Genomic DNA, 25,156 nt, shown 5'->3' on the forward strand with positions numbered 1-25,156 from the left:
TGTTACTGGAATAAAGTGACTCCATTTCTGTCCAGCAGTTCCCCTGTGGCTCACAAAGATGGAAATAAAACCTTCAGGGCTTCAACAGTCTCATCTCTTCTGGAATACTTGTCACCGGGGCCTGGTGATTTATCTACTATTATACCAGGTAAGAAACTAATACATGTTTTTTTTATGTTGACATGCTCTGGAAAATTATTGTTCCCCTTTCTGAAATCTGCAACCATAATATCTTTATCCTTACTTGGTACGGATGAAAAGTACTGACAATACCCCATGCATTGTCCTCAATGATCCCCAATGTTTCCCTGGATATCCTGGAGGGTGCAGAGAAGATTTACCAGGATATTGCCTGGGTTGGGAAATGAGTAGAGTGAGGATCTTTCTCTTAGGAATGAAGAAGGATGAGAGGTGACTTAATAGAGGTCTATAAGATTCTGAGAGGCACACTTAAGGGATATAAAGCCTGCAACTTTTTTCCCAGGGTGGGAGTAATGAACAGCAGAGGACATCTATACAAAGTGATGAAAATTTAGGGGAAGCACCAGAGGTACGTTTTTGCACAGATAAAGTTGTGGGTGCCTGAAATACCTTGTCAGGACTGGTATTGGAGACTGAAACATTAACAGCATTTACCAGATTCTTATAAAGACTCATTAAAACAAAATAAAGGGTTATGCAGTAGAAAAGATTCTGTTTTTTTGGTTGGAATATTTACGTGAGCACAACATGAAGGGCCTGTACTGTGCTGCAATATTTCTATGTTTTATGTTCTAAATAGTCATATAGCACAGTAACAGGCCCTTTTGGCCCACGAACCTGTGCTGCCCAATTATACCCAATTAATCTACAACCCCAGTACACTTGAACAGTGGGTGGAAACCAGAGGACCTGGAGGAAACCCACACAGACATAGGGAGAATGTGTAGTAAGTGCTCCCTGATTACTTCTGGCACCTCCTTGTAGTGATAGAGTGCTACCATCAGGAGGAGTCAGAGACAGAGTGTGTAGCATCTGGGGAATGTTGTATCTTGCAAATGTTATATTTTTAGTAGATTCAAGATGGATGCCTTCCCATGAGGTCTGCATATGTGTGTTCTGTCCTTATTGCTGTTTGCTTTGTCAATAAATCTAGTTGTTTTAAAAATAACCCAAGTTTATATATTGTAATAAAAGAAACATCATATACCAGGAGAAGAAAAACAGCCAAATTCTGCTGTGCACAGGAGTGAAGAAAAACCACAGTGTGCATAATGAGTAATAGTCGATATTAGCAGAGGAAATATGGAGGGTTTAAAAAATCCTAATGCTGTAAATTGGACTGGAAATATTGACCATGAGTGGAGGCAGTTTAAACAAAGGTTTATGCTTTACCTGAAGCTCTTGAGGTTTTCAAAACATTTGATTTTGCTGAGACAGAAGACCAGAGCAAATTCAACAAGGTTATCGAGGAACTTTGATTTTTTTAACAGATTTGAAACTAAAAGTGAGAACACGTAATTTTGGATCGCTGCAAGATTCAATGATCAATGATCCATGATCAAATTATTTTTGGTATTATTCATAAAGAAAATGAAGGACCCCACAGAATGGGTGATTTTAATGGTGTATGTCAAAAAGAAGAACAGTAACACACATGTGCATGGACCCAAAAGACTTGAATACCAATACAAAGAGGGAACATTATCAGATTCCAACCAGGGATGAAATTACAAATGAGATGGCCAGTGCAAAGCTTTTCACTAAATTGTAGGCGTCCCAGGGCTTCTGACAAACAAAACTACATGATGATAGCACAAAATACCATACATTTAATATAATATTTGGTGGATACTCCTGTCTGAGGATGCCTTTTGGGAATTCCTCAGCTCCAGAAGTGTTCCACAGGACAATGAAACACATCATAGAAAATATAAATGGGGTATGCGTGTACATGAATGACATGATCCTATGGGGATCCACACAAAAACAACACAGCAAAATGCTCATCAAAGTGCTACAATGAATCCAGAAGTATGGATTAAAATTCAACAAAGAAAAATGTTAGTTTGGTGTGAAGGAGATCACCTTTCTGGGTTATAAACTGTCAGAGGCAGGTGTGGAGCCAGACAAGAGCAAGGTGAAAGCAATTTTAGAGATGCTCAGACCCACTGACAAAAAAAAGCCATATAGAGAGTGCTGGGAATTATCGATTTCATTGATAAAATCATACAAAACCTGTCTTCCAAAGCAATGTACCTGAGGAAGTTGTTACAGGACAAATGTGAATTCAAGTGGACAGACTGTGGAAGAATGGGGACAATTGAAGACAATTCTAGTTACAGAACTAGTGCTTTTGATGTTCTTTGATGCATTCAGAAATACAAAAATATCCATGGATGCTTCAAAAGATGGAAAAAGTGCGGTTCTACTTCAAGCTGTGGGAGAAGATTGGAGACCAATGGCATACACATCAAGGACAATGACAACATCTGAATGTCGCTATGCACAATCGAGAATGAGTGTCTAGGCCTAGCCTATGAACTCGAGAAATTCCACAGTTTTGTAAATGCTCTACCAAAATTCATGCCAGAGACAGACTACCAGCCATTAATAGCAATAATCAAGAAAAATGTCAGTGAAATGTCACTGAGAATTTAAAGATTGATGATGAAGCTAGAACGTTATGACTTTGAATTGGTGTACACACCAGGGAAACTGATTGTGTTAGCTGATGTGTTAACCAGGCAACAAAACAGTGTGAAGCACACAATGAGAGTTTCACAAAGACAGATGTGAATCTTCACATGAATCTGATCACTGAATCTCTTCCCATTTCTGACATGAAATCTAAGCAAATTATAGCTGAAACAGAAAAAGACACAGTCTACAGAAGGTCAAGAATCTGAAAGTAGAATGGCTTAGAGGTGAATGTCATCCATACTCCAACATCAGAGCTGAGCTGAATGTTGTCAATGGGCTTCTATTCAGACTGCTCAGAATTGTCATTCCTCAATCACTGTGACAAGAGATGCTGAAAAGGGTACATGAGGCGCACCTTCGAAAGGAAAAATGCAAGAGGAGGGCCAGTACTGCCATTTATTGGCCAGGGATAAATGCTGACATTGACAGGATAGTTTTCAGCTGTGAGAACAGTTTGAAATATCACACAAAGCAGACAAAGGAACCTATGATTATAACTGATGTACCAGCGGAACCATGGCAGAAAGTTGGGACTGATCAATACCACAGGGATGGAAAGAATTACTTGCTGATTATTGACTTTCTATCAAACTATCTGGAGATTGCACTACTTCCTAACATGTCTGCTGCTTGTGTGATCAAATATATAAAATCGATCTTTGCAAGACATGAAATTCCTCAAATTGTCTACTGTGACAAAAGACCATACTACAATTGTAGAGAATTCCAGAACTTTGCACAAGAGTATGATTTCTGACATGTGACTTCAAATCCTCTGCATCCACAGTCAAATGCCAAAGCAGGGAAAGGAGTTCACATAGTTAAACAGTTGCTCAAAAAAGCACTAGACAGTGGCTCAGATCCATATCTAGCTCTATTGAGTTACAGAGTTTCACCACTTCAACATGGCATGTCACCCACTGAGCTTCTGATGGGATGTAGACTATGCGCCACACTTCCTTACTCTGAAGACCCAAACAAGAACTGAGATGTTCATTTTTTTGCTGTAATGATGCAAACAATTAAATAAAATTTTAAAAAAAGAAAGAGGGAGAAGAGAAGAAAAGAACCAAGATGTTGAATGGAAACAAAAGTGTCTGCAAGGGAAACAAAAGGCAAGCCAATGAGAAACTTAAGGCTATTGGCAATAACATGACACAGTGAGACTCAGAGATTCCAACACTTGAGACAAAATGCTACTGTTCTGGGAGAAGTAAATCCAAGATTCCACACTCTCAGAACAGAGGAGGGTCAAATACTGATGAGGAATCGAAGGAGCCTGCTGAAAATGCCAGAGATACTGCAGGAACAGATAAATGTAGAAGATCCAGCCTGCACAGAAACAGAGGAAACACCACCTGTGCTAGACAGTAGTGGGCCACCAGAGGCAACACAAGCACCTGTGTTAAGAAGATCCAGATGAGTTGTCAAAGCACCTGATAGACTGAATCTGTAAAAGAAAATGACATGCACACTTAAACATTTGTGCTGCTGATGTTCATGTTGCATTTTGTGTTGAACTTTAAATTGAAAGAATACTGTATTAATGTATTATGTTTATTTAAACATCTCAAGAAAAGGGGATGTAGTAATAGAGTGCTACCACCAGATGGATTCGGAGTCAGAGTGTATAGCATCTGGGGAATGTTACATCTTGCAGATACAAAACTGATGCCTTCCATGAGGTCTGCATGTGTGTGTTCTGTTCCTAGTGCTGTTTGCTTAGTTAATAAATCTAGTTGTTTTAAAAAGAACCCAAATTTCTTCAATGTAATAAAAGAAACATCACACTCCTGTTTACCACATCGACATTAACCTACCTCGACTCAGACACTAAATTTTCTTATGTCTTTCCTTATCCCATCTCTTTGAAATTTACAGAGTTGTAGCCACTATCCTCAAAACAGTCACACACAGACACTTAACTAGCTTCTTGCCTGGCTTCATTCCCTCAAATTCAGTGTTGCCTATTATCTGATGGGATTATCTATCTACAAATAAAAATTCTGCCAGATTCACTGTAAAAAGAAATCCACTGACAATATAACAATCCCAATTAATAATGGGGAAGTTGAAATCACATGCTGCTACTCACTCTATTTCCCCTACATTTCTTCCTCCTTGTCCTGGTTTAGATAGAGCCCACCTGTTTGTACAGATCCCACCTACCCAAGGGGTGGCATGTAAGTAAGCGCAACACTATTACAGTCCCAGCGACCCCCTGTCAAATCCAGCACTGTAAAGAGTTTGCACATTCTGACCATGTCTGCATGGGATTCCTTCAGGTGCTCCAGTTTCCTCCCATCCTTCAAAACATACAGGAGTTGCAGGTCAACTGGGGCTCATGGGCATGATATCATGCTGTATGACGAAATGTAAATTTAAATTTAAACATTCCCAATTATACAAAATTCAAAAGTTCTCCTTCCTACAATATCTATTTAGCTTTGCATCCATCTGCTCCTCTATTTCCCACTGATTTGGGAGGCTGGAAGTGATTGTCCCTCGTTTTTATTCCTAAACATTTAGCATGTGGCCTCATTTGAAGAGCCTTCTTGGATGACCTTCATTACTGCACTGGTGGCCTCCTTCATCAGTATTGGTCTCCTATGTCATGCCTGAAGCTTCTGGGTTCTAGATCATTGAGATGGCAGTGGTGCTCTATAAACCAGGTCTCCCTGATTACAACAATATTATATTCCCAAATAATAATCAATGCTTTAAATTCATTTTCTATTCCAGTAATGTTCTTACATTGAAAATTAGCTTTCTAACCTCTCCGATAGCTGTTTGTCCTCATGTCTGCTCTGCCTACTTGATTTGCTGAGCTTTCCTTCTATTTGGCTTTACCTCCATCCAAATTGTGCACTGTGGTATGCCCTACTCCCTACCAAATTAATTACAACCCATCACTACAACATAAGCAAATCTCCCTGCAAGGATGTGGGACAGCTAGTCCTAATGTACATGTTTCACCTATCCCAGAAACATTCCAAATGTTCCCATCATCTAAAATTATTCCCCCTTCTCCCACCGGCCCCCAACAATGTCCTTTTAATCTTATATTCGTCTGACTTCTTTCCCACTCCAGAGATTACAATGTCAGAGATTCTGTTCTTTAACTTGCTTCCTAACACCCAAAATTCATGTTGCAGGGGCTCATTCCTATTCCTACCAGTGCTGTTGGTAACAGGTTTCAGGGCCACCAGCTGTTCCCCTTCAGAATGTCCTGTTCCTGGAACCAACATATAATTTATAGGCACAGAAAATCTTTTCTGCTCTTGTCACAAGTGGATCCCCTATTACTATTGCTTTCTCAGCCGTTTCCCCCTTCTTCCTGTTCAGCACACAAACCTGGCTGTTGCTGTTGGCTCTGGGGAGGCAATCATCCCCAATAGTATCTCACACAATGAGAAACAGAGGTAGGAATGCCACAGGGCACTCCTGATATGCTCTCCTGCCTCTATGACTCTGCCCAATTGTTACCCATCATAATTTTCCTGGTTGTGCAATCATTGCTTACAATGTGCCCAGCTCACTAAATGAGCCATCAGGATCACGGATGCTCCATCTGCATTTGTGCATGATAGCAAGTCCATCTGTAGCTCCAGCCAGGTGGGCACACTTTCTGCACACATGACTGCCAGAGATTCCTTGATTTCCCATATATTGTTGGAGTAGTGTTTCACAGAGTGAGTTTTCCTGCCCTAATCTATGCTTCCATATGCCCATAGTTCCTTATTTTATGACAGATTAGAAGTTGCAATGCCTGCTCCAATGGAAGAAATGAGAGAAACTTTGCGGCTTTCCACATTTGTCCCTGTCCTGTCAGAATCAACCATTTAATCATACATTACCTGTGCAACTTTGTTGTGTATGAATTGGCTGATTTGTCTTATATAAGAAAAATGATAACACAGCAGAAAGTAGTTCAAGAGTTTGCAAATGAGTACACCTATCATTTGTTTACTTTTGGACATTGATTTTTGTTTCACTAATGATGAAATTGGACTAGGCCCCAATTATTAAACATGAGTTTGTTCTTCCTAAAATATATCATCTTTGCAGGGTTTTTAGAATCTCCCCTAATCCTGCCAGCCAGATCTAATCTTTCATTTAATATTTTGAGGATTGAATGAAATGCATGGTAATCAAAATTAAAGTATAATCATTAAAATTCTGCCACACATAAAACAACAAGAATTGAGCCTTAAAAGCGGAAGGAATGCCAAAGTGGAGTGAATCATTATTGGACTTAAATAGCCCTGGGGAAATTATAATTATACTGAATTTCTGATATCAGTTATTTGTGTATTTAAGCACTTTCCATGTGCACTCAGTAAAGGATGAACTTATAATATATAATGTAGAATACCCAAGTATGGTTAGCGCAACGCTATTAAAGCATCAGTGACCTGGGTTCGAATCCTTCGCAGTCTGTAAGGAGTTTGTACATTCTCTCCATGTCCATGTGGATTTCTTCCAGTTTCCTTCCATGTTCCAAAGATGCATGGAGGTTAATAGATCTATAGGCCACGTGGGGGTATTTGGGTGGCATGGGCTTGTGGGCAGAAGGACCTCTTAATGTGCTGAATCTCAAAATTAAAACTAAATTAAATTAAAGCACTTCCAAGAAGAGATCACCATCCTCATGAAGGAAAATATGCTAAGTTTATCTTAAATATGGCAATGGGTTAAATGACTAAACAATCAGTTCTAATGTCACTGGTTAAAGATCAATACCATCTGGCTATTGATAGATATCAAGGATAAATACATCTTGAAATCCAAGGGATAACCCTAATGTTTGATGGCATCTGGAAGACCTCAACTGAGTTAAAATTCTCATTTAAAAGATAACACCTGATAGGGCTAAGTTATCTCAGCACCATCCTTCTAGAATTGGTAGAATGAGAACCCAATTTTATCTTTTTGACTCAGAAGGTGTTATCACTGTGAAAAAGCTAATTAACAAAATGGATCATCCAAATTATGCTGAACTATTGAATTAATTACCTATATATCTCATTGTGAGATACTTAAGATTTCTATGTTGTCTTCTAATAAGTTTGTCTGAGGAATGATGGAAACTTTTAGTTACCATTACCTTTCCAAAATCTCCATGGAGTTAAATGCATGAAGTCCAGTTTAAGAATAATTCTTGAACCAATTTGTGGAAAGATATTTTACTGCAGTTGTTTCAGATGACACGGTTATGTAATACATTGTGGAAAGGAATTGAATGGTCAGTGAGAAATCTGATGGCCTGAAAATGGATTCCATCTTCTTATGGTGTGTTGAACATGTGCTGCATTTTAATGTCCCATTGGACCTCCCACAAAAAAAAACTCATGAAATTTGTTAACAAAATTGTTCAAAAAGCACTCCAGTAATTTACATTCAGAATTATAAACTAAAATGGCCCTACTGGTAGCAGCTTGTGAGGTTCCTAGCTGTCATGTCTTGCCTGCACTGGTCACTGGGAGAGGTACCAGAACATAAAGCTATGGATAAAAGGCAACCACATAGCTAAGGGAAAATTAGGTGTGGAAATGCGGAGAGGGCATCCATTGTATGTGAATATTTTTCATGTGATCTCCTGCCCAAATCAGTGGTCTGCACCACTGCAATCTCAGGAAGAGCATGGGGCACACACCTTTGGCACACTATAATCAATAGCTAGAAATAAAGTTTTAGTTTTGAAAACAGCTCCCACATTTGATGGTCAAAATATCAATGATAAATGCAAGGCCCTTTTATTGACAATTTATTGGTTATCTCAGGGTAGTTTGTTTGCTGATTTTTCTCTCTGTGCACCGAGAAATGTTACTTGATGCTGATAAGGGAGGAAATATGCCGGTCATGACTTTCCATGTTGTGAAGTGTGTAACTGACACCAGATTAGAATCAAAATTGCTGAGGTAAATTCCACACTGAAGTATCCAGACTAACTTTCTTCCGATTGTCACTATTTCACTCAGAAGTGATCACTGCTATATTCTAGTTTGAGTTAATTTGCTCATATTCCTATTTCCATGCAAAATAATTAGGTGCTAATGGAATGAGCATCGAGACTCAAGGTTGTACCTCAAGGCTGCGTGCTTAACCCCTTGCTCTATTCCCTCAACACATATCCAAATTTGGCTCCAATGCTATCTGTAAATTTGCTCATGACACCATCACTGTTGGCTGAATCATAGTTAACAATGAGTCAAAATATAGGATGGAGATCAAGAATCTGGTTGTGTGGAGCCAGAACAATTATCTTGCTCTCAGCATCAGTAAGACTAAAGGGCATATTGTAGACCAATGGTTCTCAACCTTTTTCTTTCCACTCACATACCACTTTACGTATTCCCTGTGCCATAGGTACTCTGTTATTAGTAAGGAATTGCTTAAGGTAGTATGTGGGTGGAAAGAAAACCACTATTTTAATCGTACCTAATTGACTCGTTAAGTGCACGGTTTCATAACTCCAAAGGAAATGGAACAATGATAATTTTTCTCAAGCAAAATATTTCAGTAACAATTGGGTCTAGAGCAGTGATTCTCGACTTTCCTTCCCGTGAAGCAATCCTTTACTAATCACAGAGCACCGATGGCATAGGGATTACTTAAAAGTGATATGTGAGTGGGAAGAAAAAGGTTGAGAACCACTGTTATAGACTTCAGGAAGAGAGGCCAATGAACCATGCACCTGTATTCATTGGAGGGGTGATGTTGGAGTGGGTTAGTACTGTCTTGTTCGTGGGAGTCCACATTATCGAAAAGATTCTCCTGGAGCCAGGACATCGAGGCAATGATGAGGAAGTCACACCAATGATAATATCTTCGAAGATTTTGTGGGGATTTGCTATGTCATCAGGTATTCCATCAAACTTCCAATGGTGCACGGTGAAAATGAGAGGAAGTGGTTACATCATGGACTTGTGTGGTAGCTCAAGGGCCCAGGCAAACCTAGCCAAGTTAATCATGGGCATTGAATTCCCATCAGTTGAAGGCATCTACCTGTATGTGAGATGGTGCTTCAAGAAAACAGCCAACATCTTACAGCAGGGATTCTCAATCTTTTTCTTTTCACTCACATACCACTTTAAGTAATCCCTATGCCATCTGTGCTATGTGATTAGTAAGTGATTGCTTAAGGTGGTTTGTGAGTGGGAAGGGAAAGTTGAGAATCACTGCTCTTGACCCAATTGTTACTGAAATATCTTGCTTGAGAAAAATTGCCATTGGAACCGTGCACATAATGAATCAATTAGGTATGATTAAAACAGTGGTTTTCAAACTTTTTCTTTCCACCCGCATACCACCTTAAGTAATCCCTTACTAATTACAGAGCACCTATGGCATAGGGAATACTTAAAGTGGTATGTGAGTGGAAAGAAAAAGGTTGAGAACAACTGTTATAAAGGATCCCTATCACCCTGGTCACACCCTTGTCACTGCTGCCCTCTGCGTGAAGGTACAAAAGCCGTAAGTCCAGCAATTCAATCTTCAAGAGCTTTTTTTTCCCCCAACAGCTATCAGGCTCTTGAACCTGCCGATACTACCCTAACCTTAACTATAAACTACTCTAGGACCACTAGTAGATCTATCTGTATTATTAACTACAATTGTGAACATTTATCTAACTATTCCTTTATAAGACCAAAAGAGATAAGAGAAGGGTTAGGCCATTCAAACCATCATTTGCTAAAGTCTTTTTTTCTCTGAGGCTGTGCCCTCTGGTCCTAGACTCTCCATAATAATAACATAATTTATATTTATGTCTGTTTTAGTTCCATGATATATTGTTTCAATTTAATTTTTGCATTGGAATATCTTAGGTACCATTATGGCTGCAGAATGTATATGTCATTGAACTCTCAAAATTATACTCAGACCTAATCTGCGACGTGTTTGCTGATCTCAACCAGGAGGATCCAGTGCTGTTGTAAATACCCTGCAGCTAGAGAAAGAAAAGATCAGAATAAAGGTTATGTTCTGTAACATTCACAGTCATGGAGGCTAGATTATGGTCTTATCTGGCTTGGCAGTATTTGCCTCCCTGATTGGACAAAAACAATGGATGAAAGAACAGAGGGCGGACACTTTTATATAACCATAACATGTTGCAATAATCTTCAGGAGAGGGAATGGTTCAAGAAAATCTGATAAATGAGCCACAAAATCTTTTAATACCAGATTTCACTGAGAGCCAACCTGGCCTTACAAATGTACCATAGCAACAGAATGTATCAGACAACATAATTCTTCAGAAAACACTCAAACCAGGGTATGTGACAGACTGCAATCTTTTTAATTAAAAAAATACTCAATTAAAAGATAAGAATTTTATGATTAGATAACTGACATACTGAGCCATTTCCATGCAGAAAAAAAGTACTCAAGGGGTGTCATAAAGGCAGATTTTTGCACTATTTTGCTCAGACACCCTTATGTTGCAGTTTGATTCCCTTTTTTTAAGCTTTTTGAATATTTTATTTAAATTCAATACATGTATTAATATCTACAGGGTGGTCTCTCATTCAAAACTAAACAATAATACATAGTATTTTATTTTATACCCCGGAAAATAAAACAAAGAAAAAATGTAGAAAAGAAAGAAAAGGGTACAAAATAGAGGAGTAAGAAAAAAAAATACATCTGGTTACTAAAATTACAATAAATTTAATCAAATTTTGCCTCTATAATATTAAACCTTTAAACACCAAGGAGTTGAAAGGTTTGGGATTAAGGGGATAATTTCATAATATGATATCCACAGTATGTAGATATGGGCACTATTTTTAAATAAATTATTATAATGATTCCTTAAATTATATGTGATTTTTTCACTATGCATTTCAGCGTGCCATCTATCTGTTCCCAAATTTGAATCTGATTTCCATGACACTGCTATGCATTTTCTTGCAACTGCCAGTGCAATTTTCACAAGATTCTTTTGAAACATGTTAAATTTTAGTTCTGGCCTAATCTCAGATATATCACCTAATAGGAAAAGCATTGGATCTGGAGGAAATGTAACTTTAGTAACCCATTCTAAAAATACTGCTAAATCCATCCTTAAAGGTCTCAATTTTAAACATGACCAAGTAGAATGTAAAAAAAAGTACCTATCTCTTGATTACCCCTAAAACATTTATCTGATAAATCTGATTTCAACCTATCTAATTTCTGTGGAGTAAAATATAATTGATGCAAAAATTGAACCAATCTATACCTAACATTAACATTTATTGTGTTTATCTGACTATCGTGACATAATTCCAACCAATTTTTCTCCTCAATACTAGTATTCCAATCAATTTCCCATCTTTGTCTAGATCTATGAATTCCTTGTTTCCATGTTCCCTTCTGCAATAATGAAAACATAGCTGAAATAGATTTATTACAGATCAAGCTTTCTATTTCATTCCTTTCAGGCAATAAAATTGTCAGACCTAATTTATCCCTCAAGAACACCTTTAATTGATAATAACAGAATATTGTATTATTTTATATCCTGTATTTATCTTTCAATTGATCAAATGTCATAAGTTCCTCCCCTTAAAACAATCCACTATTCTCTTATTCCTTTGCTATACCAAGTATTAAAAAGTCTGTTCATTGTAAAAGGAATGTCTATTTTGAATGAATGACATTTTAGGTATCCCATAACTCCTTGTTCCAATTGAACATGTACCATATATTAATCAAATGTTTCAACAATGGCATTTCTTTATCTCCAATTATTAATCTATTATCACATTTATATATAAAATCTTCAGGTATTGTCTCCCCTATTTTATCAGTCTATATCTTAATCCATGCTGGTTTTTCTCCCTCCACAAAAAAAGGGAAGAAATAAATCTCAATTGTGGTGCATCATATTAATCTTTTAAGTTTGGAAGTTGCGAACCTCGCAATTCAAATTTCGAAGTTAATTTTTTTTCCTAATGAAACTCAAAATTTTGCCCTTCGATAAACACTTTCTAAAATATTTATTCAGTTCCTGAAAACATTTCTCTAGAATAAAAATAGGGAATGTTTGAAAAACGTATTGTATCCTGAGAAAAATATTCAATTTTATACAATTAATTCTTCCCAATAAAGTTATAGGTAATTTCATCCATCTTCTTAAATCTTCATCAATTTTTTAAGGGGTTATAATTTAATTTAAATATGTTCTTTAAATTGTTATCTATTCAAATCCCTAAATATTTTATTCCATTTGCTGGCTAGTTAAATTGAGTATCTCTTTTACACTGTGGTAAGAGGCATAATCTCAAGTTTGATTCCTTTGTTTTTGAAATATCTTATGATAATTGCACACAAGGGAGCCTGCTGTAGCAATAGGTTTTTGGCCGATGCCATCTCATTGGCTCTACAAAAAACTCTGAAACACCTGAACAGCAAAGATGTATACATCAGGATGCTCTTTAATGACTACAGTTCAACATTCAACAGCATCAACCCCTCAAAACTGATCAGCAGACATCAAGATCTGGGCTTCAATATCCCAACGTGAAATTTCCTCACCTCCAGACCCCAAACAGTGAGCATTAGCAAGAATATTTTCTCTACAATTAGCACTGGAGTACCATAGGCCTGCATACCTAGTCCCCTGGATGACTCACTTTAAACCTATAACTATGTAGCTCAGTACGACAACACCATCTACAAATTTGTTGATGATATCAAGATAGTGGGCTGTATAAAAATGTCTGTTACAGAGCTGTATGTCAAAAAATAATACCATTGCACAGAAAGCCCTGCAAAGGTAGTGGACACAACCCTGTACAACATAAGCAAAACTCTCACTGCCATTAAGAAAATCTACAGGGAACACTGCCATCGCAGAACAACAAGCTATCATCAAGGATCCACACCACCCAGAACCCGTTCTGTTCTCGCTGCTGCCATTAGGGAAGTGATATAGGTGCTACAAGACTTGCAGCACCAGGTTCGGGAAAAGTTGCTACTCTTCCACCATCAGACTCCTAACCCATTCATTTAAGGACCCTTACTTTGCACATTATTTATGACTGATTTTTTTTTTGCTTTGCACAGTCAGTTTGTTTGCATTGCTTTCTTTGTTTATATTTCTCTCTTTTGTATACTTATCTTTTTATTGAATACAGTGCACAGTGTAAGAAAAAAAATCCTGCCTGGCCTAGAGGAAAACAATCCCCGGGTTGCATGTGATGTCATGTGTATCTTGTCATTAAATCTGAACTTTGAACATTAATCTTCATATCACTGCATCATTCTCATCAAATTATTCATTTTGTATCATTGACTGTATTATATACCCCACTAAACAGAATCAGTTTTGGCCTCCTCAAAATGCATTGTGAATCATGACTTTTAAACAATACAGGAACAAATATGTACTTTTTCATTTCTTGTCTGTTTCACCAACATTATGGACTAATGAGAGATATGTTTAATATTTTGATGATTAAAATCTTTGCTTTAACTTACATTGTAGAGTCAAGTCTATGTTAGGAGCAATGACCAGTGAACTCATGTGAAAAGAATCTACATGCTGAAGAAATAAGTGTGAAAGAAATTTGTTTATTCTCAGTACAGTACATAATCCTGATCTCTGCACTTTTCTTGGAGCTGTCTGAGGGCAAAGACCATGTCAGTAGTTCTCGGCGACACTAGGTATTATTCTATTTAGGAGAATCCTAGCGAAGATTTTGCCTGCAATGGAGAGCAGCGTGATTCCCCTGTAGTTTGAGCAGTCTGATTTCTCGCCTTTGTTTTTGTACAGGGTGATGATGATGGCATCACGAAGGTCCTGAGGCAGTTTTCCTTGGTCCCAACAAAGCTTGAAAAACTCATGCAGTTTGACATGCAGAGTTTTGCGGCCAGCCTTCCAGACCTCTGGGGGGATTCCATCCATACTTGCTGCTTTGCCACTTTTCAGTTGTTCAATTGCCTTTATGTCTCTTCCCGGGTGAGGACCTCATCCAGCTCTAGCCTTAGGGGCTGTTGAGGGAGCTGGAGCAGGGCAGAATCTTGGACTGAGCGGTTGGCACTGAAAAGAGATTGGAAGTGTTCTGACCATCGGTTGAGGATGGAGATCTTGTCACTGAGGAGGACTTTGCCGTCTGAGCTGCGCAGCGGGCTTTGGACTTGGGGTGAGGGGCCGTACACTGCCTTTAGAGCCTCGTAAAAACCCCTGAAGTCGCCAATGTCCGCGCTGAGCTGGGTTCGATTGGCGAGGCTAGTCCACCACTCATTTTGGATCTCCCGGAGTTTGCGCTGAAGATGGCTGCATGCGCGACGGAAGGCTTGTTTCTTCTCTGGCCAGGACGGCTTTGTAAGGTGAGCCTGGTGGGCAGCTCGCTTCTTTGCCAGCAGCTCCTGGATTTCCTGGCTGTTTTCGTCGAACCAGTCCTTGTTTTTCCTGGACGAGAAGCCCAGTACCTCTTCAGTGGATTGCAGTATGGTAGTCTTCAGCTGATCCCAGAGGGTTTCAGGGTACGAGTCCGTGAGGCGGATTGCATCCTCGAGCTTTGCTTTGAGGTTTGCCTGGAAGTTTCTACATCACCTTTGTTGACTTCACCAAAGCCTTCGACACCGTGAGCAGGAAAGGGCTTTGGCAAATACTAGAGCGCATCGGATGCCCCCCAAAGTTCCTCAACATGGTTATCCAACTGCACGAAAACCAACAAGGTCAGGTCAGATACAGCAATGAGCTCTCTGAACCCTTCTCCATTAACAATGGCGTGAAGCAAGGCTGCGTTCTCGCACCAACCCTCTTTTCAATCTTCTTCAGCACGATGCTGAACCAAGCCATGAAAGACCTCAACAATGAAGACACTGTTTACATCCGGTACCGCACGGATGGCAGTCTCTTCAATCTGAGGTGCCTGCAAGCTCACACCAAGACACAAGAGCAACTTGTCCGTGAACTACTCTTTGCAGACGATGCCGCTTTAGTTGCCCATTCAGAGCCAGCTCTTCAGCGCTTGACGTGCTGTTTTGCGGAAACTGCCAAAATGTTTGTCCTGGAAGTCAGCCTGAAGAAAACTGAGGTCCTCCATCAGCCAGCTCCCCACCATGACTACCAGCCCCCCCACATCTCCATCGGGCACACAAAACTCAAAACGGTCAACCAGTTTACCTATCTCGGCTGCACCATTTCATCAGATGCAAGGATCGACAACGAGATAGACAACAAACTCGCCAAGGCAAATAGCGCCTTTGGAAGACTACACAAAAGAGTCTGGAAAAACAACCAACTGAAAAACCTCACAAAGATAAGCGTATACAGAGCCGTTGTCATACCCACACTCCTGTTCGGCTCCGAATCATGGGTCCTCTACCGACATCACCTACGGCTCCTAGAACGCTTCCACCAGCGTTGTCTCCGCTCCATCCTCAACATTCATTGGAGCGGCTTCATCCCTAACATCGAAGTACTCGAGATGGCAGAGGCCGACAGCATCGAATCCACGCTGCTGAAGATCCAACTGCGCTGGGTAGGTCACGTCTCCAGAATGGAGGACCATCGCCTTCCCAAGATCGTGTTATATGGCGAGCTCTCCACTGGCCACTGTGACAGAGGTGCACCAAAGAAGAGGTACAAGGACTGCCTAAAGAAATCTCTTGGTGCCTGCCACATTGACCACCGCCAGTGGGCTGATATCGCCTCAAACCGTGCATCTTGGCGCCTCACATTTCGGCGGGCAGCAACCTCCTTTGAAGAAGACCGCAGAGCCCACCTCACTGACAAAAGACAAAGGAGGAAAACCCAACACTCAACCCCAACCAACCAATTTTCCCTGCAACCGCTGCAACCGTGTCTGCCTGTCCCACATCAGACTTGTCAGCCACAAACGAGCCTGCAGCTGACGTGGACATTTTACCCCCTCCATAAATCTTCGTCCGCGAAGCCAAGCCAAAGAAGAGAACATAATCCTGAGTAACCGGAGGGAGAAGTTGCTCTGAGTTTGTGAAGGCAAAATTAAATCTGATATGATATTTTGGATGTTGTGAGTGAAATGGCAGTTGTTTTCTCTGAATTCCCACTGGAATAGTGCTTGTCTGCTCAAATGGTATTCCCTTCACTTTTATATTCAATATCTCCACAAACAGTGAACACAGGTACAACAAAAGTGCATTAAGGAAGATACATGCTCTTAAACAGCATTCTCAAAACCCCATAGTTGTAACACCCAAAAGAAAAAAGTTGGCACTAGCAAGCCACACATCATCCTTTCTTGGAAATGTATTATTATCATTATTTAGGCAAAGTCCTGGAGTTCCTTACTTCAAGATGTCCTCTTGGCAGCTGGCACTATATTCTGACTTCACTCACACAATGAGGTGCAGTTTGTGATAAACAAATTTTCAAAAGCATATATCAATGTTAGTAAATGAATGGCAACATGAAAACACTTATTATGTCAAATGTCGTCAAATCCCTACACTACAATTGTCCATGTAGTGTGGATTACTTCTGCTGTTTCAGTTCCATTCACTTTCATTTGAGAATCTCCTGAACGTGATGCAAAAATGAACAAGGCCCATACTCTTTTTAACACCGTTGCCTCGTGTTTGGAAAACCAATAAATTAAAACTGAAAGGTGTCCATCAATTCCACTCATGTCTTCAGTCCCCTTCGCAACCATTCAGTTAACCCTTTCAATGCCTCAAAAACATCCTTGGAGTCATATGAGACCAAAAGAACACCAACAACATGATCTCTGAGAGATCCTTTCAACCTTCACTGGTTAGGTTTTATAAAAGGTATATTTTACAATTATTTGCCATGCATTCTTTTCTATGGGAAACTTATTTGCTGCAATGTAGGTGAAAGCCAATGCTCTGGCAGGGTGACAGCATCAGAAGAAAACCTCAAGTAATTTAGTCTCTTTACTGAAAATTGAGGAATCTCTGCCCACAACTGCATTGCCTCGAGAGTTTATATCAAAGGTTGACAGAGCTAGGGCTTTTCTCTTTGGAGCAACGAAGGATGATAGGTGACTTAATGGAGGTACATAAGATTTATGAGGGGTTTAGTTAGAATGGACAGTCAGCACAATTATCCCAGGGTGACAACAGCAAATACCAGAGGACATCTGTATAAGGTGATTGAAGGAAAGTTTAGGGGAGAAGTCAGAGTTAGGTTTTTACACAGGCAGTGGTGGGTGCCTGGAATGCATTGCCTGGTATAATGGTGGAGGCTGGTATAATGGGGACATTCAAAAGACTCTTGAATAGGGACATGACATTAAGAAAATTAGATGGTCATGGGTGTGAGGTCAGGAAGGATCAAATTTTTGTGGAGTTGGTTTACATGGATTGGCACAGCATCATGGGTTGACGGGCCAGTACTATGTTCTGTATTTAAAGCTGATGCAAATACACTTTAGAGAACCCAGGCTGAAGTCCACAGGCAAACCAAGAAATAGTGTCCCTGGAGAGGGAATCTGGAGCCTCTGTGGGAAGGTTTGATACTCTTGCATTTCAGCCTTCTTATACACTGCCAAACACCAGTGACCTGACTGACTTTGTCATGTCTCCTGTTAATTTTTAGTAAGTTGGATGGCTTCCAGCTTCTTCAAGTTTGAAGCTGGAAATGTTTTCAGGGATCCATAGAATGGATCTGTAGCATAAAGGAGATCACTGAAGCTGTTTATTCACAGATTACTGACTCAGTCTCATTCTTTTCTATCAGAAACCAGCAGGCAAAGGGAGTACATCGCTCTGCAAGCATTGAAGACATCCCCATGCTATAGTTTGCAAGCAATCAGCTCTAGACACATCAGTTAGTGGGCACCTAACATGCCAACTCCATGCAAACATTGAAATTGATTATTTTTTCTCCATGTCCAGTTTTTGGTTGGCAAGAACCTGAAAAGTTTACAGATCTGTAACTGTGGATAGTAGGGATTCTATCACTAATGTGTGTGTGTATATATATATATATATACATATATATATGTATATATATACATATTGTAGTATAGGATGGTTGTGATTGGCTGAGAGTGTAGCCACGCCTACTGGCAGGTCTTAAAGGATTGCTCCTAGCCAGACCCAGATTATTCTGCACTGGTTGACCTACATGGTTTGGATCAACAAGCCTTTGATTCTTTTGACATGCACTACAATTTTATTAACTAGAAAGTTTTCAAGGGATGGAATGTATGCTGCGACCGGAACGCCTCAGCATTGACCCACAGTTGACTACAGCTCCGAATGAATTTAAGCACTGGTTGAGGTGTTTCGAAGCTTACCTACAACTATCTGACTCTGCTGTGGTGGAGGACGGCCATTGACTACTAGTATTGATGTCTATGATGTCCCCCAGAGTCTATGAGAGCATCCAGAACGCAGCCGCTTACGCCACAGCCATGAAGGTGCTGAAAGGACTCTATGAGCGACCGGTAAACAGGGTCTACATCCAGTACAAACTAGCGACCAGGAGGCAACTGCCCGGTGAGTCCTGTAAAGCTTATCTCCAAGCACTAAGGGCACTGGGCAGAGCTTGTGCTTGCACAGACCAAAAGCTGTTGAGACCACCAACGATCTTATTTGGGATGCTTATGTGGCCAGGGTCAGATTGAATGAGGTGAGGCAGCACCTGCTAGAGTACAGGGGAGAAAACCTAGAGGATGTGATCCGGATCGCAGAGACGATGGAGGCTGCGGTCTTAAGTGTGGACGCTTACTCTCAGGGCTGGACCCCATGCTATTAAGTGAGTAGGATGCCCTCAATCAACCCTACTACCCCACGGCCCACAGATGGCCTGTCGGCCACTGCTACACTGCCTGATGCGACTTCGAAATACTACTTCTGCAGGAGGGACAAACACAGCAGGTCCCAGTGTCTGGCAAGGAGAGCCAGGTGCCAGAAGTGCATTAAAAATGGGCACTTAGCTGTAGTCTGTCACTCCAAAATGGCCACTGTCAAACACAGTGCCTCGTGTGAGGCCCAACCATCACCCTCGCATTCAGACATCTCATCTCCAGAGTTCTCGTCCAATGGGAGCGAGGGCTCCATCACACAGCAGTGCCTGACGTCACGGGGCAGGCGCTGAGCACAGAAGGTACACTCCACCCTCGCCGTGATGACGTTGGCCTGCTTGGACCTCCCACATAGAGCAACGACTGCCTAGGCCCCGGCCCCAACTTCAGCGACCGCTGCCGCCAACCTGAGAACTGCCGCTGTTACCATTGCCATTGCTGCTGACCAAGGACCCGCCGCCACTGCTGCCGCTATTGCCACCACCGACGCTGTCGACCAGGTACCCGCCACCGCTGCTGCCACTACTGCTGCCAATGTCACTGCCAACCTGGTACCCACCGCCGCTACCGATGCTACTGACCCGGTACCCACCACCGCTACCGCCAATGACTGACCGCCCCACTTCCGAATGCAAGCAGTGACCCCCAGCACTTACTGTTGGCAGGCCGACGCCCCTAGAAGGTTGCAGGCAGCAGCCCAGCTACTCGATGCTGACAGCTCCAGCCTGACTGCTTCTGTGACATCACCACACACAGGTAGTGCAATTCAAGCCTGATGCTGCGTGACGTCATCACGCAAGACTTCATTGTTCCCAGCACAGGTCGCTGCATCAGTGACCCTAGACCAGGACTGCCCCCATCCCCTCACAAAAGCAATGGAACTGATTAAAGTGCATGGACACCATACAAATTGCTTATTTGACTCTGAGTCAATCGAGAGTTTTATCCGTCCAGACCTGGCCCACCGTTGCGGACTGGTCATTCTCCCCACTGACCAGAAGATTTCATTGGCGACCAGATCACACTCGACTGGGGTAAAGGGGTATTGCATGGTGATCCTGAAAGTCCAGGGCATCACATTTATTGATTTAAAATTGTTAGTCCTCCCTCAACTGTGTGCTCCCGTATTGCTGGGACTGGATTTTCAGTGCCATTTCCGAACTGTTTCCCTGCACTATGGGGGGCCCCACGGCCCACTCTCTGTCTGTATCCACTCCATCCCGGAGGCCTCCTGCCAGTGACAGCCCAAGCCACCCACCCCCGTGCCCCGGTGCCCCACTTGTAGCCTCTCCACCCTCCGGTTCGCTCCTCCATCACTCTTTGCAAACCTCACCCCTGGCTGGAAACCAAAAGCCAGCAATATAGTTATGAATACAGGAAATTCATCACAAGCGAGGTGTGCAGACTGCTGGAGGAGGGCATGATCGAACCCAGCTCAAGTCCCTGGAGGGTCCAGGTGGTGGTTGTTAAAAACGGGGAGTAGCCGCGGATGGTGGTTAACTACAGCCAGACAGTCAACCGCTTCACATTTCTGGATGCGTACCCCCTCCCACAGATCATGGATATGGTGAATCAGATCGCTCAATATCATGTGTTCTCCACTTGAGTTACGTTCGGCCTATCACCAGCTCCTGATCCGCCAAGAAGACCAACTTTTCACGGCCTTTGAAGCGAATGGGCAGCTGTATCAATTTTTCAGGGTACCCTTTGGGGTCACGAAGAGTGTCGCGGTTTTCCGGCAGGAAATGGACCGGATGGTAGACCAGAACCGGCTAACAGCTACTTCCCTGTATCTGGACAACATCACCATCTGCGGCCATGACATGCAGGATCATGATGCCAACCTCGAGAAATTTTTTCAGACTGCAATTCGGCTGAACTTAACCTACAGTTATCAACCACCTCTGCACTGACTTTACGCTCTTCGGGTACCCCAGTTAAATCCACAGTGACCGGGGGTCTTCACTGATGAGCGCTGAGCTGCAGCAATACCTCCTGGAGTGTGGTATTGCTTCGAGCAGGACCACCAGCTATAACCCACGCAGTAATGGGCAGGTCGAAAGAGAGAATGCCACCGTCTGGAAAGCGGTTAAGCTTTCCCTCCAGTCCAAAGGCCTCCCCACCGCTCGCTGGCAGGACGTGCTCACTTGCGCCCTACACTACATCCGCTCCCTCCTATGCACCGCGACCAATACCACGCCCTATAAAAGGATGTTCTCTTTCCTGAGGAAATCCAAATCGGGAATAACCACGCTCACGGTTCCCGTACCTGTCCTGCGATGCTATATCCAATACTCAAAGAACGACCCTTTGGTTGACCGAGTGACGCTGCTCCATGCGAACCCACATTATGCATACATTGAGGACCTAGATGGGCGGGAGGACACAGTCTCGGTAAGGGTCCTAGCCCAAGCCGGATCGGACCCGGCATTGCACCCAACCCAACCTCCTCCAAATCCTTCTCCCCTAGGTCACGTGCTTGAACAGAGGGATCAGCACCACCCCACCAACTCAGGCCAGCCTGTCGACAATGCCATTGGGGAATTGAGCGAGGTGGTGGCCACAGCCAACAAGCCCGCCAGTGACACAACTCCAGTGACCCCAATCCCAGCACCACAGCAGTCACGCCGGACAATCAGGCCCCGACCATTACAGCCCCTAACCTCCCACCAGTCTTTCCCCCCCCTTGTTTTTTACAGTCCTCCATTCACCCCGGTGTCAGTTCTCAAAGAAGGGTTGAATGTGTATATGTATATATTGTGGTATAGGACGGTTGTGATTGGCTGAGAGCATAGCCATACCTTCTGACAGGTCTTAAAGGGTTGCTCCTAGCCAGACCCAGATCATTCTGGACTGGTTGACCTACTTGTGATACACTCCAGTCTTCTAGTTAATAAAAGCTTTGGTTTGGATCAACTAGCCTTTGATTCTTTTAACGTGCACTACATGTTCTCAGTAACATGACTGGTAGATGTGGGGTCAATTGTTATGTTCAAAAGATGTTCAGAAACATAACTGGATAGGAAATGTTTAGAGGAATGTGAGCAAACATAGGCAGATGGGACTATCTTTCTCTGCATGGACAAGTTGGACCTAAAGGAACGGTTTTCATGATGCAGAATTCTTTGACTTTGTAAACTGTGGCAATCCACTAGATCAACTACATTTGAACCATAATGTTATACCAAATGTTGGCCATTGACTGACAGAATTAAACACTGATGTTAAAGCTAATGATTGTAAGAGGAAAACCCTTGCGGCCAGTTCTCTGGAGAGGTGGCGAGGAGCAAGGACAGGAGAGAAACAATGAATAATTAGAAGGAGGAAGGAGGAAAAAGCATGAATGGCTTTTTGCCTGGACTGCTCACGGAAAGATACAACCAAGCATGATTCAAAAATTAGAACTTAATTTTTCCATTCATCATGTTCTCAAACCTTCTCACCCTGCGATCATTATCTGCCATATCTCTCTCTCCATATTAAAAAAAATACAAGATAAACATTCCATATTTAATTTATAAAACACATCATCCTATTCCACACAAAAGATAAATATTCACCCTTCTGCAACCTGAATGCTTGATTTCAAGGTGCTTCTGTCCAAAATGAGTGCCTCTGCTCAAGTGAGTGCTGCAATGCAGATGAATGCCAGTGGTAGCAGCTTATTCTATCTTTCTTTTACAGACCAGTTTTTACTGTCCTTCCCCAACTGAACGGAATAGTTCATCATGATATAGCACAATGATGTAGCTGATTTGTATGCAGACCAGACCAGATAAGGACAGCATATTTCCTTCTGTGCAGGGCATTAATGAAGCAGATGGTTTTTTTTATGATACCTTTTATGGTGCTATTGTTTTATTCTATATTTTATATTGTCAGTTGAACTTCAATTCCCTAGCTGCCATGATGGGATTTGCACTAGTGTCTGGAGGTCAATAATCCAAGCCTTTGGATAGTAATAACTGCAGTATTTCACGATAATGGCTTGCAAAAGTTTGCTGATTTCTAATGGAAGAGGTTGTCTGAGCTTAGAGGATGAACTGCAGTAGCAATGCCTTGAAAGTATGTCTGGGGACTGTATCATCTCAGCAGTCGTCTGCTTGTCTGGCAGGTAGTGGTTGAAGGAATCAGCAGCATGACAAAGATGTGCTTCAGAGAGAGAGCAACAGATTGTCACAGGGTATTTTCTTTTTCAGACGCTACAAGCTATGAACATTGTGCCCTGAAGACTCAACTGTGATTTTCTAAAGGGAACTGAGTGAAACTGAAAAAGTATGAATTGCAGAACAATGAGGAAAGAACAAGGGATTTAAAACCAAAGAGCTCTATTAAGATTCAAGATTAAATTTATTGTCTTTGTCATATTACATGAAATTGCTTTTGCCTGCTGTAAGGCAGACAGATTTGCCATTGGCAGAAATTGCTGAAGTGCCTCTTCCAGACAGAGAAAGTGAAGCAGAACAGAGTCCCCAGAGTCACCGAGTGTCCATAGATTTGCCACCAGCATTTCCGCAGCCTCCACAGCCACGTAGAATCCAGTTCAAACCATTGGCAACCTGAGCTACAGATCTGAGCCTCCAATACGGTCAGGAACCCTTCAGCGCCTTTGGCACCCCCTTGCATCCCAGTTCCAACAGCTGGTACCCCCTTCAGCAAGTTTTGAGCCAGTCTCCAGCAGTCCGTAGCCCAGCATGAGTCTCCCGACAGCAGCAGCCTACAGCCTCCATGGGTTCCTCGCCTCAAGTTGCCAGCAGTCCATCGCAGAGACCCCTACTGGTCCACCACTGTGGTCAGCATCCTGTGGGTCATCTCTTCTGCTTCTCCTTCTCAGACGGGGGATGGTCTCTCCATTTCCTGGTGCCCTGTGCCAATCCTCCGCTCCCCTGGAGTCTCTGACCCCTTGTGGCTGCTGCCGATCAGAGGTCCCGCCATCTTGGATGCAGACCCCACGGTCATGGAATTTTAAATGAAATTGCACCTCTAGCAGGCTGTTCAAAGCCTGTGCAGAGATGAAGAGAGGTCACCAGTCGAATTTGGCCAAAGGGTCTCCTTCAGTATTATACAGTATCATTCTACATGTCCATAATTCAAACTCCTGTTCTAATGATTTTAATCTCTTTGATGCATCTGTTGAAACATCTGACTGCATATTTTTTGAAATACTAATGTTCAACATTATTTCCATTGCAGTAGATTCGGCTATATTATTTAATGCATCAGTTGTCAAACACCTTAGTTGTTTTCAATGGAAAGAATGCCTCTGAGGAACTGCAACATGTTGAGCTATATTTGTGAATCTGAGTAGTATTCATCTCCTCTTACATCATATGCATCATATGTTTACTAAAGCTACTGTATCCTTCCAATTCATGTACGGGGTGTTTTTATATGCATATTAGCATCGAGTCCACGCTGCTGAAGATCCAGCTGCGCTGGGTGGGTCACGTCTCCAAAATGGAGGACCATCGCCTTCCCAAGATCGTGTTATATGGCGAGCTCTCCACTGGCCACCGTGACAGAGGTGCACCAAAGAAAAGGTACAAGGACTGCCTAAAGAAATCTCTTGGTGCCTGCCACATTGACCACCGCCAGTGGGCTGATATCGCCTCAAACCGTGCATCTTGGCGCCTCACAATTTGGCAGGCAGCAACCTCCTTTGAAGAAGACCGCAGAGCCCACCTCACTGACAAAAGGCAAAGGAGGAAAAACCCAACACC

The 25,156-nt window shown here is 42.1% G+C and overlaps 2 long non-coding RNA genes across 5 annotated transcripts in view; one reads left to right on the top strand and one right to left on the bottom strand.

The window, feature by feature from the left end:
- The window catches only part of LOC138737632 (uncharacterized), a 275,427-nt gene extending 255,261 nt beyond the window's left edge, over positions 1–20,166 (bottom strand). For both annotated transcript variants that reach the window (XR_011341095.1, XR_011341094.1), the window contains exons 1-2: positions 20,093–20,166; positions 10,569–10,633 (exon numbers count right to left, since the gene is read on the bottom strand). This is a non-coding gene — a long non-coding RNA (uncharacterized lncRNA). The remainder of the gene's footprint in view (positions 1–10,568; positions 10,634–20,092) is intronic.
- LOC138737631 (uncharacterized) overlaps positions 1–24,821 on the top strand; it is a 31,619-nt gene extending 6,798 nt beyond the window's left edge. For 2 of the 3 annotated variants that reach the window (XR_011341092.1, XR_011341091.1), the window contains 2 exons: positions 39–148; positions 23,636–24,821. This is a non-coding gene — a long non-coding RNA (uncharacterized lncRNA). Of the gene's footprint in view, positions 1–35; positions 149–23,635 lie in introns of all 3 variants that reach the window. The other variant, XR_011341093.1, reaches the window with a different exon arrangement.
- The last annotated feature ends 335 nt before the right edge of the window (positions 24,822–25,156 follow it).

The sequence above is a fragment of the Narcine bancroftii genome, chromosome 6 (genome assembly GCF_036971445.1).
Source record: "Narcine bancroftii isolate sNarBan1 chromosome 6, sNarBan1.hap1, whole genome shotgun sequence".
NCBI classification, from domain to species: domain Eukaryota; kingdom Metazoa; phylum Chordata; class Chondrichthyes; order Torpediniformes; family Narcinidae; genus Narcine; species Narcine bancroftii.